The sequence below is a fragment of the Tursiops truncatus genome, chromosome 7, assembly GCF_011762595.2.
Source record: "Tursiops truncatus isolate mTurTru1 chromosome 7, mTurTru1.mat.Y, whole genome shotgun sequence".
In the NCBI taxonomy this organism is placed as follows: Eukaryota; Metazoa; Chordata; class Mammalia; order Artiodactyla; family Delphinidae; genus Tursiops; species Tursiops truncatus.
The window spans coordinates 3,498,432-3,517,736 of record NC_047040.1 but is presented as its reverse complement, the minus strand read 5'-3'; the positions used below and the strand labels follow the sequence as shown (position 1 = coordinate 3,517,736).

Genomic DNA, 19,305 nt, shown 5'->3' with positions numbered 1-19,305 from the left:
CTCTTTGCCTTATTCCTTGGGTCTCTCCAAAGACCCGGGCACATTTTTCTGTGACTTTTCACACTCACTGCTCATTCTCCTTTCTGAGGTCTGAAAGGTGAGTGCCAGCTCTGACACTGGAAGCTGGACAACTCTGTGCAGACCCAGAGCGTCATGTGCTTTCCCTGCGATGCAGCCAGAGAGCCTTTCCGTCCCTGCCTTTCCGCCCATATGTGCTGCCTGTTAGCTTTGCCCATTTTTGAGGATGGGGTACAGTGGGTTTGCATGAAGGGATCATATGAGCTTTAACCCAATCAGCACTGCATAGGGCTATAAAAATATGTCTCAGATTGTTTTGTTTGTGGCAGTTATCATCAGGCTGACCTGTTATCTTATTTCCTGGCTTTACTTGCAATGACGTTGCGTTTTAGATCCGGGGTTAGCAAACTTTTCTGTAAAGGACTAGATGGCAAATATTGTGTGCCGTGTGGGCTACACACAGTCTTGTTTCATATTCTTTTTATTTTTTTCCACCACTCTTTAAAGATTTTTTTTTTTAATTCTTAACCTGTGGGCTATACAGAAACAATCTAGGGGCCCAAACTGACCCAAAGGCTATAGTTTGCTGACATTTCTTCTACTCTCTTATTTCCTTTGTATTAGACAGTTTGGCATCAAGAAGAATACACACTTAAACTTTTTTCTCTTTGCTCCCATTAAAAGTCAATCTTGTTTTTAGGTTTTCAGGAAACTGGGCTCTTTCAGAGATGTAATTGAAAGAGAAGAGGTATTTCATTGAAATAACTTTTGAAATACATTGTGTATATTTACAGACACTCACACACATATGATCTCTGTACTCCAAGTTAACAAAAATGTCCAAACTTTCTCAGTTGGTTTCTAGGTTTCCATGGGAACACAGGTGAAAACAAAACGTATATCCTAAACAAGTACCAGGTTTTCTGGCTGATGAAACATTTTATGAGTTGACTTTGGGGGGGTGGGAGTTTCATTTCCATCATTGCCTGCCTGGCCACCCCTCCTCCCTCCCCTCTCCTCCTCTCTCCCACCCCCTCCTTTCTCTCCGTGTGCTCCCTTTGCCACATGTGTTCCCCATGGTCTCCCGTCTGCTGGTCTCTCCCTTTCCTCCCTCCTTCGCCCTCTTCTTTATGCTGCCCTCGCTCTGTGAGCCTCTGAGATGAAGTTTAAACATCTGGTTTCCATCTCCCTGCACTGTTTAACTGAAGCCCAGCCGACCCAGATTTCCTGTTCATAAATCATGACTCATCTGGAACACACTCAGGACCACTTTGGGGACTGTTTACTCAGCGTATCTCCTTTTTTAGAAGAACTGCTTCCCTTCCACTTTGTTTCGAGTTGGCTGCCATCTTCTACGTTGGTAAGTTTCTCAATTTTTATTTTCGAAATGTAGACAAAAGGAGAATGAATTCCTTTGATAAGGTATTGAAATAAATTGTATCAAAACTCGAGTTTGACAGAACGTGAGATTTTATGATAATCAAAGTAGTGAAAAATTGGAGGTCCACGTATATTGTGTTAATAAAATAAGATATTTGATATCTTAAACTTTTCAGAAGTAGAGGTGTTCACACATGATCATAGCTATGTGCCAGGTGGTGCTTAGAATGTTAACTCATTTAATTCTCACAACATTACCTCAGAACAGGTACTATTAACCTTGTTTTACAGATGAGGAAACAGAGGCCCAGAAAAGTTAAATACCTTGCCCGTACATTGAGTAAGTGGCAGTCGTGTGAAAAGACTCCAGACAGTCTGGCACCAGAACCTACTTTCTTAGACAGCTGATTCAACTGCGTCTTATTTTCTTCAACTATAGACTTATCCCCATTTCACAGATGGGGAAACCAAGGCACAGAGAAGTTCAGCAAATGAAGCCATTGTAGCAATTTTCAACTTTTTCTAAACATTGTCTCTTTTCTTCATACTTCTGGTATATTTCAGTGCTGCACTCTCTGTCTAGGTTTACACTAAATTTCCAAGAAGTGTTTTAATTCTTCTCTATAGAATTAAAGTTTAAAAAACTATTTCCACTTTCATATTTTTCACAGAAACATGTGATGCATAGATTTCTCTTAACCAACATCTCATAAGAGAAATAAAATGAATGTCAAAATATTTTTACCTAAAAATTGACCAAGTCAATCAGATGTTTCTCCTATGGTCATAATTATTTCAGAGGAAACTAATAAAATGAAAATGTGAATTAAGGTAAAGGGCAGTGAGTTGTGCTCTAGTTCTTGATTGGGAAGGACTTGGCCATATGTCCATACATAACTTTAAGGGTCATTGGAAAGCAGAGTTTTGGTGTGCATCCAAAGAAGAGAAGACTGGATTTTGCTGAACAGCTTCCAATCTCTATAGAATGTTCTTCCACTAAAATGTAAGTTACTTGAAAACGGCAACTTTGTTTTGTTCACGGTTATATGCACAACGCCTAGGACAATGCCTAGAACATAGTAGACATTCGATAAATTCATTTTAAATGAAGGAAAATATGAACATAAGTAAATTTGATGTGAATGTAACCTGAGAAGGCTTGGGCTACAGTCCAGGGCATATTTGAGAACAAACTCCCCCAGACTCACACCCTGTTTATCTCCCCAAGTGTACTTCCCGCAGATCATTAAATTCAAAACTAAGGAGATTCAAAAGCCACAGAGTTGCCCAAGTATGGGCAGTTCCCTTTAGGGGGCCGGACGAATAAAAATCATGATTATCCAAAATTTCTGGCGTTAAAGATTTACAAGTGTATACCCCAAAAATAGAAGAGAAAGGAACCTTGGCAATATTTTAAGTACATAGGTCACTAGAAAACTCTCCAGCTTAGCTAAAAGAGTCTTGAGATTTTTCCATCAGTTTCCAGGATTCACCCCCATGTTTCCTGATCTTCCATGCACCCCGGAAATGGATTAGAATGAGTAGTTACACAACACACACACACACACACACACACACACACACACACACACACACACACACACAGGAAATCTGTCTTTTTCAGTCCACGTCCAGGGCAACGTCTCAGCCCAGGGCTGGGCTCCTTCCTGGGATCTCAAGGAGAGAGTCTGGCCCCTTGGCCTCTCCTTCTTTGGAGGCTGCTAGCATTCCTTGGCTCATGGCCCTTTCCTCCACCTTCAAAGCCAGCCACACAGTATCGCTCTGACCTGTTTCCATTATCATGCCTCACTCTCTGATTATGATCTCCAGCCTCCCTCTTCCACTTTTAAGGACCCTTGTGATTATATTGGACCCACTGGGATAATCCAAAATAATCTCCCTATCTGCTGTTTAGCAAACTTAGTTCCATCCGCAAAAATCTCAATTCCCCTTCGCCATGTAACGGAGCATAGTCACGGGTTCCAGGGATTAGGATGTAGACATCCTTGGGGGTCCATCATTCTATCTGCATCAACGTTGCACAGCTAACAAGTAAAAGAGTTTGCATTCAAATACGAGTCCAATTACAAAACTCATAGTCATAACCATGACATTCTCCAGCCTCTCATCTGGTTACCATGCTGCTGTTTCTGCCCCTTGAATGACTTCTTGGGACACTTCAAGCCTGCATCCAAGACGTCTTCATTCTTCAACTCAGCGTGACTTTCATCTCTGCCTTGGAGCATTTCCTGAGCACCAAAGCCATGGTCAAACCCCCATCTGTAATCTTCCCTTCCAAGTGTTTGCAGAGTCTGGGATAACTGGAACCCAGCCTTACGCAGGCCACTTCATCTTCTACCACCTACCCATCTGGTTTTAAACCTTAGGAGTGAAAAGAACGAGAATAATCTTTCTTCTATAGGAAAGCTTTTCACATATATGCAGGAAATAACCAATGACCTCTCACCCCACGTCTTCTCTTTGCCACGTAGAAGAGCTCTGTTTCCTCCAGGCATCCTCACAGGCCAGGGACTGGTACCACCTGCACACCGTAGGCATTCTCTCCTGCACATACAAGTTTACCAGTGGGCTCCTTATGGAGCAGCAATTCCTTTGGTGTGGTCTAACCAGGACCTCCACCTAGACACCATATTTCTATAAACTCATGTGAGATCAAACTAGCTATTCAGTGGGTATTTCATAGTGTTTACTCAGATTTAACTGATAGTAACATTGATTAGAGTCCTTCAGATACTTGCAACATGCTATTACTATTATTCCTTTATCCTATATTGGAAGGTAGTTTATTTGTGTGATTTGGATGAGCAGATCCAAACAGAAGTATTCACATGTATGCCTATTAAAGTGGATTTTTACAGATTCAGCCCCCTTCAGTCAAGGTCTCCCTCCCAGTTTCACGCTACCTATAAATGTAAAAATAGTGACTTCTGTTTCCGTCCATGGCACTGATAAAAATGCTCAATAGTCTAGAATTGGAGAGAGTTCTACAGCACAAAGACAAAAAACCTTTGGGCGACTGAGTCAACAACTCTTTTGGACACCATTAGCCAGCTAGTAATTCACCTCATTATCCCAGACTCCACCCCATATTTCTTCAGCATGTCCACAAGAAGATCATAAAAACTGGTCAAATACCTCGACAAGGAAGAGATGATTTACTATGCTGACAACATTTCCCAGCTAAACTCTTATGAAAGAAAGAAATGAGATCTAGGTAGTGGACCCTGTACATCGAGTAGCTATTTTCCCCAGATCTTCCAGTGAATGAAATGCAGTTGTAGAAATATTTTCAAACCAGTCACCTTACACAAAATTACAAGTATCTTTTTTTAATATTGTGGAAATTATAGAATCAAAGAGCAGATTCATATAACCAAGTCTCCCTTCGATGCCTTTGGACATGTCAGTGTTCTGTCAATGAAACGAGCGTAGTATCTGCTGTGCCTGTCTCCCTGGGCTGTGGTGACTATCAATTTAGCCAAGATAATGAACCTGCACTGTGAAAGCCACAGCACTATGCATTTAAGGTGACCTTGACATCATCCGAGAACACCTTTCACGGCTCTGCCTCATTATCCTCAACCAGCTTGGGAACGCCATACATATGGGTGCAAACCTCAGGTGAATTGTAGTAGCAATAAGTTCCTTAAAAATGCATCTACTGGGCTTCCCTGCTGGCGCAGTGGTTGGGAGTCCGCCTGCCGATGCAGGGGACACGGGTTCGTGCCCCGGTCCGGGAAGATCCCACATGCCACAGAGCAGCTGGGCCCGTGAGCCATGCCTGCTGAGCTTGCGCGTCCGGAGCCTGTGCTCCGCAACGGGAGAGGCCACAACAGTGGGAGGCCTGCGTACCGCAAAAAAAAAAAAAAAAAAAAAAAAAATGCATCTACTACGGACGGACAGTTTGGGAGTTAAGAACAATTCATATATTTTATGTTTTATTATATGAATTGCTCTTAACTTCCAAACTGTTCATATGTAGTAGGTGCAGTTTTAAGGAACTTATTGAAACTCGAACTACTGTATATAAAACAGATAAACAACAAGGACACAGGGAACTCTATTCAATATCTTGTAATAACCTAAATGGATAAGAATTTGAAAAAGAATATATATATATATATATATATATATATATATATATATATATCTGAATCACTTTGCTGTACACGTGAAACTAACACAACATTGTAAATTAACTATACATCAATTAAAAAAAAATTCATATAGCCAAAAACTTTAATAGTACTAATCCCAAGAGAAAGGTAATCCTTTTAATAGAACAATTTCTAATTCACAACCGAATTTGTATTTGTGAAAGTGCTTAAGCCGTAGTTGTGGCATCCTTGGGTTGGTTTGTCCAAAGAAAAGAGTTAGCCAATCACATTGAAAGGATACCTTTCATACATGTGTGGTCACACCTGCTAGTTTAGCGCCATTCAATAACCAGAGAGATGACCAGCACAGAGGATGAGGGTGTGTTTTCTCCAACTCTCATCTAAACACACAGAGCAGGGACCTGAGGTGTGTGAAATGTGGTGAAACAAACATAATAGGCAAAAGACCAGCACTCTTCATTCATCAAGTGTGTGACCTTGACGGGGCCACTCCAAGTCTCAGAACTTAATTTCCTCATCTGTAAAATGGGTTCATTGTGCATTCTCCACACTGCACCTTCTTTATAGAGCTTTTGTGAGGGTTAAGTGAAATAATGTATATGAAATTGCCAACTTCAACGCCAGGCTAGACCACAGGATTTTCCAAGACTAACACGGCAACAAATGTTTTCCTTGAGATGAATCATGGCTAATTCATACAAGACCAACTTCCACAGACGACTTCCACAGATGAACATTGCCGTTGATCTCCAGCTTAACATTCATTGTGGTGTCAGAGATTTCAGTCAATATACCACAATCCCAGCATACACTTTGGGCTAAAATAAAACCTTGTTTTTATACTTGGAAGTATAAGCACTTCCAAATAAACTGACCTTGTCTGCATTTGCAATAACAAAATCCCAAATGTAAGAAGTCACTTAAAAGTAGGGAGCAGTGAGACCATTCACTCTTAACTAAGATCTGAAATAACAGAAATGCAAAGTAGCTTCCAGCTTCAATGGTAATATTTGTAATATACCTTTTTGAGTTTTATTTATTTCTCTATTTATTTTTTAAAATTTTTTATTGGAGTATAGTTGATTTACAATGCTGTGTTAGTTTCAGGTATACAGCAAAGTGAATCAGTTATACATATACATATATCCACTGTTTTATGGATTCTTTTCCCATATAGGTCACCACAGAGCACTGAGTAGAGTTCTCTGTGCTCTACAGCAGGTTCTTACTAGTTATCTATTTTATACATAGTAGTGTGTATAATATCTTTTGATAACGAAGAAAAATAGTATTCTGTAGTAGAATAGTAAATACTAAAGATTTAAAACAAAAAAATATATATTGATCTGTGCAATTTACTAAGAACACTCCACACACCTTAGCTCAGTGAACCCCTTCTGAAGATGAGAAAATGGAAGCTTAGAGAGGTTAGGAAGCTTCCTCAGTTCTACGCAGATGTTCAGTGCTCAAGCCGAAACCCAAATCCAATCTGTTCCACTCCAAAGCCCGTGCCTTTTCTCTCTGACAGCAGACACTTTCCTGTACACCAAGCTGCCTCCAAGCTCTTAAGTCACCTCTTGCCACTTTCTTCCCTATTACTTGATAAAAGCAATGTCCACGTATTGAGGTTTGGGGAAGTTGTTCTGGCTTATACACGAGTTGACTTGAATTTTATGCTAACTAAAGCAATCTATCAAACGTACATTGTACATCTGCTTCAATCATTAAAGAAAAGGGTGCATTGATCAGAAGTAAAGAATGTCCATGTTAAAAATAAAGATGAAATGCCTCCCTTCCTGGGACGCCGATGCCGGTCCTCTTTCAGTGATAAGACTCCCTTCCCAGGGCCAAGGCCATGCTGACTCTCTGTGTACATGCTGGTCTGTTTTTCTGAAACCTTGAAGAAATGTATCCCTGACATTGTTTTTTCTTTCTTTTTTTTCATATTCTTTTCCATTATGGTTTATCACAGGATATTGGCTATAGTTCCCTGTGCTATACAGTAGGACCTTGTTGTTTATTTATTCTCTATGTAATAGTTTGCATCTGCTCATCCCAAACTCCCAATCCATCCCTCCCCCGCCCCCCTCCCCCTTGGCAACCACAAGCCTGTTCTCTAGGTCTGTGAGTCTGTGTCATAGATAAGTTCATTTGTGTCTTATTTTAGATTCCACTTACAAGTGATATCATATGGTATTTGTTTTTCTCTTTCTGACTTAGTATGATAATCTCTAGGTCCATCCAGGTAGCTGCAAATGACATTCTTTCTTTCTTTTTAATGGCTGAGTAGTATTCCATTGTATGTATATATGTGTGTGTGTGTGTGTGTGTGTGTGTGCCACATCTTCTTCATCCATTCATCTGTCAGTGGACGTTTAGGTGGTTCCCTGACTGGTCTGATGCTCTCTGTTCTGACAAGGTATGCAACTATGCTGAAAACCGTGCTCTTCCAGAACAGCTCCTCAGGGTTACCTGGGAGGCTGGCTTCCGGGCTGTAGTCCTCAGCTTGGCTCAGATAAAAAACACTGCCCTACTTTTGTTATAGACAGCTTCCGATTATTTTCATTGACTTTTACTGAAAATGCCTCCCTGAGCTCTCTCCACTGATGTTTCCCTGTCGGGTTACGATGAAGAGTACTCGGACGCGAGAGATGAGGATACGGGTCACACAGGCTGTGGAGTTAGGGGGGAATAGGACATGGCTGCGGGAAGCCAGGAAGCCCCATGGCTCGTGTCCAAATGGGGAAAATGCATTCAGAGGTATCCAAATGAGGCAAATGAGGCTACCAAGGAAGAGCCATCAGGTTGCTTCGCATGTGGGTCTGCTCACATCCCGAACAGGAGGATCTCGAGCTCCTTGTGCACTGGGCTCAGGTCATCTGCAGCCAGGGTCTGGAGCAGAGGGACCAAGACCCAGCGCTCCTGGAGGGGGCGGGGTCAGGCAGGAGTCAAGACCTCAGCCAAGACAGGGGTTGAGGCTGAGCTCCAGACTCAGGGTGAATGGCAACGTCAGGCAGGGAAACAGAGCAGCCACGGTCACTCCAAGTGCGTCACACTAGGGGCTGGGGAAGCAGGCATGGGATACCAGGCAGAAGAATAAGTCAGGATCCTGCCAGGTTAGGAGCCAAGGATGCTGACGTAGCCCCTGCCCTGGTCAGAACTGTCCCAGAAAGCATGAGAACTGATCCACCCAAGGGAGGAGGTCAAAGTGAGCCCAGCTAGGAAGGGTCAAGAAAGAAGGAACTCAGAACTCATCCAACCTGCATCACCTCTTCACCTCTGCCCTGTGACCACTGTGCCTTATTATTATTGCTGTTGTTGTTATATTATTAATATTATCACTATTATTAAAGAATTATATGTCCATTGATCAATAATGATTCATTGAGTTCCTACAACAAGCTAAGGGTTGTACCAGGTGGTGTTTATACAATGGTAAGGGAAGCAGTCTGGTCTCTGCCACCACAGAAGTGTACAGGCCGTGAAAGGACATTGGTGATGGGCAGAGGGAGGATGAGATCAGGGTGGGGCAGATGAGTCACTCTCTTTGGTCACAAAATTTAAGGGAGCACCAAAAACCTCAGCAATCAAGATAAATAATATTTAAAAACAAAATAAATGCAAGAAAATCCATGATTAACAATATATGAAAATATCAAATAAAACAGAATCTTCCAAGAGAAACACACAGGGAAGAAACGAAAATCCCCTACTTTCCTGAAACCAGGGACAGTACGGCAGTGAGCCTTTCCTTCCTGCTTTTAAGTATGTTTATTTGCATTTTCAAAGGGAGTCATGGCTCTACCCTTAATTTGATCCTTCAAGGTTGCATTTTAATCAGGATCTATCACTGGAAAGTGTTCTCAGTTTCGTAGTTTACTAGTTGAGCTTAAGTAGCAATTGATGCTTCCAAGCTGCAAATTAACTACAGCCACCATATTTCCTACTCATGCAATGTGTCCACCCAGGGAACTCTCCTAACCCTAGCCCTTGGGATCCAGGCTGATGGAGACCCATGTTGTATTTACTTCCTCAATTGTAGAGGCAGGAAAAAGGAGTCAGGCCATCACGCCCTCTTCCAACTTCTGCTTCAAAGTGAGCTTGCCGATTCCACCCACCTTATCGTTGGCCAAAGCCAATGATGTGGCGACTCCCAGCCTACAAGTGTCAAAGAAGGTCAACTGGACCATGGCTTGTGATGGGCTTTAGTGACATCACAGCCACCCTCTGACCAACCAGGACAGTGAGAAATTCTTGCCCCTTTTGGCCACCATGGAGGAAGGTGAGCACCAGGTTTGTTGTTCCAACAGCAAAGAAAGAAATGACCGTCTGGAAGAGCAGAGAATGCTGGGCAGTCCACAAACAACAACCATGCACTGCAGTAAGTGGTTCGGCTATGCACCGTCCATGCACCCTCGACAGGGGCCTTCTCCAAAGAACAACACTCCCAGTTAATGTTTTCCTATTTGGATGTCATTTGGTTTGGGGTTTTGGTTTTTCTGTTTGTTTGGTTTTTTTTTAATTCGTAGACTTTATTTTTTAAAGCAGTTTTAGGTTTTAAAAAAATTGAGCAGAAAATATTGGGGAGAATTCCCTTGGATCCCTTCCCCAACACACACACACACACACACACACACACACACACACACACACACTTCCCTTATTATTAACATGGTGCATTTGTTATAATGATGAGCTCAGCTGGTTGAGGTTCTTAGCCAGCGAAGAGCCTTAGTTCTCTTGTCTGAGCCCTTGGTGGTCCTGCCTCCATGGAAGAGCAATCATCTTCAGTGGACCTCAATCACTGTACGTGGCGGTTCATTGAGGCACAGCAGAACATCCCGCGGGCTGCCTCCGTACTCTCCTCCACCTAATTTGTAGCAAACAGCTTTTACCCTTGAGGGTCAGGATCAATCACGTAGGCACTGTCACCCTTCTTTGCTTTAATCCAGTAGCATGAGGAGTCCTGAACGGCCAAGTGGCAGCACTATTTCCTACTCAGTGGATGTACCATTATTGAAAGAATGGAAATCTTACTCAGTCCTTCCTAGGGTACTGAAATCTCTAACCCAGAATATCCCAGAGTCATGTAACACAAAGGAAAAAAAAGGCAGTCAGGTTATCGGGGATACTTGTGGGAAATTGCACATCCCTTTTCACGTCATCGTTCTTAGATTCATATTTATTAACTGCAGAAGAAACAGCAGCATATATTGGTCTCTGGCTGAGAGAATTTAACACAGGCTGAAGGTCAGCTGTTCAAAATCACAAGCCAGGACAGATCTGATCTTCAGTAAGACATTTCTTTTAATCATTAGGTTGATCACATATATTCTGGTTCTCCTCTCCTTCCCAAAACCTAGTAGGAAGGTCCTTCCTCACGCCCTGGGAGTCAAGTTTAACCTTGTAACTTGATTTGATCAATGACATATAATGGGAAGAGATAACTCATGCCAGGGTGTGAGTTGCCTTATCTTTTTTTTTCCTACCTCGGTAACTGTAGACACATTTGCCAAGATGAAACCTCTGTCAGCCTAAGTCCAGGTTGAGTTGAACCTGAAATGTGAGTGAGAAATAAACCATTGTTATGTTTGGGCTTGTTGATTATGTCACCATAACCTAACCCATTCTAATTGACTCACCATTTCCTCTCTAAAGGCCAGTTGTTATGGGCCATGGGGTACATGATGAAAGTAGTGAAACTTCATTTGCTATAAAGAGATTCCCTTAATTTTTTAATTATTATTATCTTTTTCAGAGGGGGGCATGCTGCATGGCTTGTGGGATCTTACTTCCCTGACCAGGGATTGAACCCGTGCCCCCTGCAGTGGCAACACGGAGCCCTAACCACTGGACTGCCAGGGAATTCCCAAGAGCTCCCCTTTAGAAGCAAGCCTGTGTGGCATCCTGTGACAATGAATAAGGTATTTGATAAGCCCATGGATGGTGGTGCTGGCAGAGAATGGTAACCAGGAAAAGCAAACCCAAATTCAGAACAAGTGTCTGTTCCTAGTAGGACAAATCACTGCTCCCTTGTGGTGGAGTGAGACCAGTGCTATCAACCCTCATGGAGTTGTTGGTTGGTCCCTCAAGATGCCACATCAGGAGATCGGGGTCAGCCTTCATTGGTTGGCAAGTAGACCACACAACAGCAGCAATGGCCAGACTTGATGAAGTGGAACCCACACCACGGTTTCCACACGTAGGCTTTATCACAAGCTCCAGGGCCACTTGGTTTGTTCAGCCATTGATCGCTGGAGGAAAGAAGCTAACGAAGACGCCCCAGGGTCTTTGGGTGGGCTTTCAGACAGGATGTGAATAGTCTGAGCTTCTGGGCTCATCTCAAAAGGTCCAACCTTTCTCTCCAGGTGTCGTTGTCTCTAATCCTTCAGGCATGCTCATTTTGAGTCGATGACTCTCACACTATGGTCCATGGATCAGTGTAGAGCCTCATCTTTTGCCCTGTCTCCCCTCTGGTTACCACGAAAGAAGTAAATGTGAAGAGGACATGGTACCTAGCACATGACTGCTGGTGGTTACCTTCCTCCCTGCTAGGGTGACTTCATGCTAAGTGGATAAGGGAATGGTTCAGAGTTCTGCCTGTAGGAAGGTTTCCCTTCTCTGCTGAGGACACCCCAAATAAGAGCTTAACACAGCATCCACCCACTGTCACATGGCATTGACACTTCTTGCAGAAACATCTATACACCATGTTCTATTTTTCCTCTCCGTAAACTGTTACCGGTGCGGGTTGAAGAGGTGGTGCCGTGGTAGCAGAAGTAGGGACATGAGCTACTTGCTCACGCCAAGGTCCAGTGTCTGCAGACCTGCTTGTGTTGACCCAAATATTCCACTGAATGATGGAGTGATGCTGAGCACATCTGACTAGGTGGGTGGCTAGGTGGGCTGGGAAACAGCTGGTTCATGACTGGGGACCTAGGTGGCATTGTCACCTTGCACTTACTACTATGACAGGAGCTGTTTCCAAAGGAGAGTCTTTACAATCGTCAAGGGGATGGGGATGCCTCCAATCTCCATGGGATTCTGTGGTGACTCCATCCCCTGGGGGGTTGTCACTGGCTCTTCACAGTTCCCTCATGTCCACGGAGCGTTTGGGGAGGACAGGCTATGTTGGACCAAAGGCACACATAAGGGCCTCACAGCTGGTCCCCATATGCTGGTTCCATGTGTTTGTCTTATGATAAACTCAAAAGTCTTTAAAGAAAATAAGCGAATAGCTGTAAAAATAAATTTAAAAGATCCAAGGTCTGAAGTTTACAAAGTAAATTTTGGAAGAAATGGAAAGAGTAAATAAACAACCTAAAAAGCTTTTACATTTGAAAAGGAAAAATGAAGCAGCATAAACTGAGATTATGAACAACAAAGATGCTATTAAAAAGGACTTAAAAATGACACAAAGTTTTGAAATGATTCAAGAGGATTAAAATAAAAATAATTGAAAGATGGAGGATTAGGGAATAAAGCTGAAAAGGGCAGAAAGACAGTAATGAAATAAGATGGCAATTCAAACTCGAATGCTTTACTTGACAAAGATGAACCCACTGAAGGACCCTTCAAATGGTCTACATGGACCCTCTGACCTCCAGTTTAGAGGGGAGACCAGGCAATGTCCTCAAATTGGCATCCAATCAAACACTTTGGCTCCCTGCCTTCGAATAAGCAAGGGTTTGGAAGCTGGAAGCCTTGGTGGTTGAGGCAGTTTTGCCCTCAGCGGGACATTGGCACATAGCCGCATGTGTCCCAAGAGATGTCCTAATAGCCTTCACTGCCAAGCAGCCAGCATGCACACATTCATTCTCCGTTCCATGCATACGCGTTGAGTAAGAGGTCCTGTGGGTCACGAGGGACACACACATGAACTAATCCAAACCCTCACTCCCAAAGACTCATGGAATGATTAGGAACAAGAGTTATACACAAACATTCCTGGAACCCAAATGTCTGCTTTCTTCACCCCCACTGACCTCCGACCTTGAGCTTTTCCCATCTGCATGGGAAAAGGGTCTTTGCTTTGGGTCCACACCAACTTTGAACTGATATTCCTATGTTATAGTTTTACTCAAATGTTTTTGGCTCAGAAGAGGTAATGCATTACATACAGAGCATTTCACTGAAAAAGTCAGACACCTGCTCACCAGATCTCTTTCCTGGTACGCGACCACTGGGTGCTTCCTGACTGCCACAGGTTAGGGACACCAGACCTGTATCTGAGGTGGAGATTTGCCGGCAGAAAGTTTATTTATTGGGACATGCTCTGAGGATCAACTCTGCCATCTCTGAGAGTGGTCACAGTTATTAGGACGGAGGAGACTGCGGTGAAGACAGTGATGAAGAGGTGGGCAGATGACAACAAATCAGATGGAAGGGAGGCGTTCTCGTGAGGTTGGGGGCAGGGCAGTAACAGCCCCGGGAGGTGGTGATGGGGAGCAAAGACAGCAAACTCATCCTCCGGCACTGGCATCAATGGGATTCAAAAAAAAAAAAAAAAAACCCTTGAAAGAATGGAAGCAGAGAGCATTCCCCAGAGCAGAAAACCAGTCTTCAAGTAAGGCAAATAGGAGAAAAAAAAAAAATCACTCTGAAAACTTTATTGACATTACAAGGGGAGTTTGCTGATGGTAGCCATGACTCAGAAGACACAGGGGAAAAGTTTGGGAAGCAGGGAAGAAGCGGAGGATGAAGAGTCTAATTGGACGATGTAAAGAGCGTGTGGGAGGAGACTGTGCGCAGTGATGAATGAGAAAACCTCTCATGAACAAGCGATAAGATATAGCCTCACACTAGCTAGTCCGGAGCTTCTTCAGAAAGGCTTCTGGGCTGCTTGTGAAACTTACAAACAGCCAGGCTCCTGCGTGTTTCACCAAGTAAGGCACTCTTCCAGACCCTACCGAAAGGAAAAGAAACCAAAACTCTGAGGTGTCAGCGTCAAGAAACAGAAGACGGACGAGGCACCACTTCTGCCATGCCCTGCATTAAGCAAAGAGGAAGATGTGCTCCTGGTCTGGGCATCCTGCCAGGAGAGGGGGGAGGCTGGGCAGCCACGTGAGGCCATGGTGCTGCTGCTGCTGTGGCCCCATTTCCAGAGGACTCTCTTTCTCCACATGCAGGCCACTTAGAGCTGGGGTCAGGCACTTGGTTCTCGGGCCCAAGGATGACCGAGATGCTGAGCGACCTAAGGCCTCTGTTCACGAGCCCTGGGTTTTCCCTGGCTACAGACACTTGGTGAGCTGCCTCTCAACTTCCGTTTGTGGTACCTGTGGTGTCTGTGCCGCTGCAGGACATCTCTGAGCCAGCCATTCTTAAGCCCCTGGCTGCCTAATGCAACGATCAAAACCACTTTGCTTCTACTGGTTAACAGTTGGTCTGGGGATTTTTCCCTTTGCTGTGGTTCCTTGAGTGAGATATGGCTTCTGACCCTGGGGCTGGGGGGATCAGGTCACAGAGCAGTTGTCATAGAAGGGGCCCAGGGCCTGGGCAGATGGCCAAGCAGCATCTAACACACAGTTTTATAACCTGAAATAGAGATTTCATTTATAAGTATGGTAGCGAAGATGAAGTTTATAAGGGAAAATAAAGGTAGATATGAGTTCAGAAAAGTGTAGAGCCTCATAAATGAAAGGAAAATGGTGAGTACTTTAAAAATTGGCAGCATCTGTGAAAGTCACTTAATACGTAAAGAAATCTTTCGAATAGAACAATAAATAGGCCAAAAGGAAAACAGGCAAAGAGGACAAGAAGTCAAGACAGACTTTCAGACCATGTTGAATTCAAAAGCCAGTTTGTCCACTAGCAGCTGTGTGGCTAAGGGTGATCACAAAACCTCTCTGAGCCTCCATTGCGCTGCCTACAAAATGAAGAGCTGTTAATAGGCTCCTTTCCTACCTCCCTGCTCCCCTTGACATAAACCTAACAGTTCTCCACAACAGAAAGTGGGAGGAGATTGTCCAGCTGTGCTGAGATATAATCGTGTCATTTCCCTGCTTACATTTCAAGACAGTGTCCTCTGCCTTCAGAGGACACTGAAGGTATTAAACACACACTCTTTTGAGTGACAGCAGGGCCCTTGAAGACGTACTAGCTGGCTTTCAGTCCAGCCTCATCTCTACCATCTCAGGAAGGTCCAGCAATAACAAAGTTCACGTCCCCTGAACACTGACTTCTCTCCAAAGCCATCAAGTGTTTGCACACGCTCCCGGACACACAGCGTTCTTACCTCCATTGGAACAAATATCTTGTATCTTGTCTGTACATTGGCCTCTAAATGCTATTTAAGAGCCAGGGCCAAGGTGTTTCTTTTTCTCGTCCTACCGCCTTTCTCAGGGCCCGATGGCAGCGGTGTGTCCATCGCGTGCATGCCTTTATCAAAGCTCTTGCCCACAGGGAACTCTACTCAGTGTTCTGTGGTGACCTCAATGGGAAGGAAACCCAAAACAGAGGGGATATATGTATATATATAACTGATTCACTTTGCTGTACAGTAAAAAAAAAAAAAAAACTTTTGCCATATTGCACTGAGAATATTTTGTTTTTAATTTTTATTGGGGTATAGTTGATTTATGTTAGTTATGTTTAACAAACTAATGTTGTGTTAGCTTCAGGTGTATAGGACAGTGAATCTGTTATACATAAACATATACCCACTCTTTCTTAGATTCTTTTCCCAAATAGGCCATTACAGAATATTGAGTAGAGTTCCCTGTGCTATACAGTAGGTCCTTATTAGTTATCTGTTTTATACATAGTACTGTGTATGTGCCAATCCCAACTTCCCAATTTATCCCTCCCCGCCCTTACCGCCCGTAACCATAAGTCTATTTTCTACGTCTGTAACTCTACTTCTGCTTTGTAGATAAGCTCATTTGCACTGCGATTATTGTGTGCGTGTCTGTCTCCCCTACGTGACCAGACAGAAGACGACTCCAGCGTTTCCACTGCTGTCAACACAGAGTCCAGCTGAGCGACGCACACACAGCCCCAGCCCTGAGGGTCTGACGGCACGCACCAAAACAGTTGTCAGACTCACACGTACCCCCATGCACGCCAGCATGACTGCTCTTAGAGCTGTTTGGATTTTGTAATTACTAGGTATGATGATGACCAAAAGGGGAAAAATCCCCAAGGCTGGAGTGAGAAGGAGGAGCAGGTCTGAGCTTCCCTTCCAGAAGCTTCTTCCTCCAGGCACTTCATTTATGATAACATCTTAAGCATTTGGCTCATGTGACAGGTCGGCCTCCTCTTTCCTCGAGACCCTGAATGCCCTCCAGGACACTCCCTGCATTGTATCATGGACTCTGTTTGTTCTCTGTGAAAACAGCCTTGCTGAACATAAGGAATCTTCAGACAATTCTGACAACTCTCACGGTCAGGCACGCATTCACCATTAGACCTGCAGACCTTGTCATCTGCTCTGTCCTCCTGTTGGGGTCACATCCAATGATTCTGAGGTCAAGTTGGGGTGTATTTCCAGGCCACAGCTCAACGTCTTGCATAGTCATATACAGCAGAACAGACACAGCAACAATGAATTTTAACGCAGTGCCTCTAAACAGGAGATTGCCAAGTGGTGGCCCGAGTTGACTTGGTATAGCAGCGTATTAAAGCTATAAACCCGAATGCCCGTAAGGTGGACATTCCCCCCTCCACACCCCAAGCCCTAGCAGTCCCTCCCCTGGCCTTGCTCACCTATGAAACCTGCCAGGCCTTGAAGGTATGTGTGTCCATGAGACCACCCACCCCACATACTGAATGAGCTCCAAACAGATATGGGGGCTGGGACTGAGGGTAGGTCTCTGATGCATCATGGTGGCTGCTTTGGCTGCTTTGAAAGGACACCTTTCCTCCGCACTGTCCCATTCTGTCCACTTTGAAGGGTGGGGACCCCAGGGCCCAGAAGCCTAGGAAGGCGTGAGCCTCACTGTCACGGCGATTACAAGAGGGCGTGGCCTGAGAGCCCCATGCTGGTGAAGCTCTTCTCTGAAAAGCAAAAATTAACTTGGGGTGGGGTTGGAGTAGCAACTTCTGCCAAACAAGGGAATCACAGAGTCCCAGCGAGACCCAGCAGCGGTTCCTATATTTTCACAGCAGCTGAGAATGGCTGTCGCAGCGAAGCCTGCTTCACCCCGCCTGCTATTTTTAGCCTCCTCTCTGCCACGCTGGCGAGGCCGTGCTGCCACATGGCAGGGAATGGGATCCATGTGTGCAGACTGGACCACTTCCAGCGGCCGAGTGTTCCCTTAAAAGGCATGAGAATGTCAAATCCGATGGCTACAGGGACAGGAGCGTGGACTCCAAGCGGACGGCGAATTTCCATCTCAGAGAGCTCTTTGAGGACCAGGAAACTAACAAGAGCCTGCGTGTCAGCATCCTTTCAGTGAAGACGGGTTTTCATTTTGAAACTGAAATCAGGATGAGAATTTGAGCTGATATATATGTTGCATTCTGGTCGCCAAGGAAAGACTGCCCCTGTGTGATTCATTTGTGGCAGGGACTTGAGAGCCGCTCATGTAAATTCCCTTCAGACATTTACTTTACAAATCAAAGCTGTTTGGCCATTTGGTTAGAGCTGGATGCTAAACAGACCCAGTCTCAGCTCAAGCCTTTCCCAGGGCAATCCCACAGAAGGAAACAGTTTTCTGAATGTATCCTAATATGGAATAAAATGAATAGAATAAAGTGGAAGACAATAAAACAGAATTAGAATATATTCTAATTTAGGACCCTTATTCTGAATAGTATAAAGTGTGCATAAGTTTTTGTTTCTGGAAATGATTAATACTTATTTTTATTATCCTGAAGTTGTGTCTTATCATGAGTAGCATAAATTCCCTTGATGAGGTGGGAAATCTAACCAACTATTTATTGTACATAAATAAGGGCCAAACACTCTAACACCGAATCCCTCTCTTACCTCACTAAAGTAGAGAAAAACAACGATGGAGAAATGTTTGAAGTCTTTTTTCACCTACTGTTTTCCAAGCATTGCCATGGGTCACGAGCATTAGGTCTGGTGCAGGGATGAGTTAAGGCCACCAGAAAAATTCGGAAGGTGGGGAATTAGGCGTGGGGCACGGACCACTGACACCCACGGTGAGAGATGCAGCGAAGCAGCTGCCTTGCTGATACAGTTAAGTTGACAGTCATGACTTTTCCTGGACCACAGTGAGGGAACCACAATAGACAGGAAATGTCAGGAAGCGTCATTAGTTCAAGTGCTTTCCTTAATGAAAACTATAGAACTTTGTTTCTGCTGCTCTGTTTTGCTTTGGAAACTATCAGGAGTTAATTTAGAAGAATAAAGATTACGGCATTGGGTGAAGTACACACGTTTGTTAAATGGCACATTGCTCTGTCGTGGACACACACTCACAAACCTACGCACGCACAGCAATGAATACAGTCAGCCCCCATCCCCCTGACCAGAGCCCCACTGACCTTCACGTCATGGGCCTAAGGGAAGTGGGCTTGTTTGTCTGGGAGTAATGTCAGTCATCTTGCAAATGATTGGCTCAAGGAAGGCCACCTCAGCCAATTCTAAACATTGGAATTCGGGGTGGGGGGGAGCTGCTGGGAAACACGCTGTCACTCCCGAGAGAGCCACAGAAAGAGATGGTCTTCCTTTTCCATTAAATATTGCCGTGTCCAAGTGAGGGGACCATCTCATTACCAACCTGAGGGTGGAGCCCACACTGAAAATAGCACAGAGAGATGAAGAGCACCTGGTGTTTGATGACATCATTCAACCATCTAA

The 19,305-nt window shown here is 44.2% G+C and overlaps 1 long non-coding RNA gene across 1 annotated transcript; it reads left to right on the top strand.

Moving 5' to 3' along the window:
- Positions 1–1,175: 1,175 nt before the first annotated feature.
- LOC141279121 (uncharacterized) lies at positions 1,176–18,917 on the top strand. The gene is made up of 3 exons (XR_012332903.1): positions 1,176–1,378; positions 11,296–11,461; positions 16,408–18,917. It is a non-coding gene; the product is annotated as an uncharacterized lncRNA (long non-coding RNA).
- Positions 18,918–19,305: the final 388 nt, after the last annotated feature.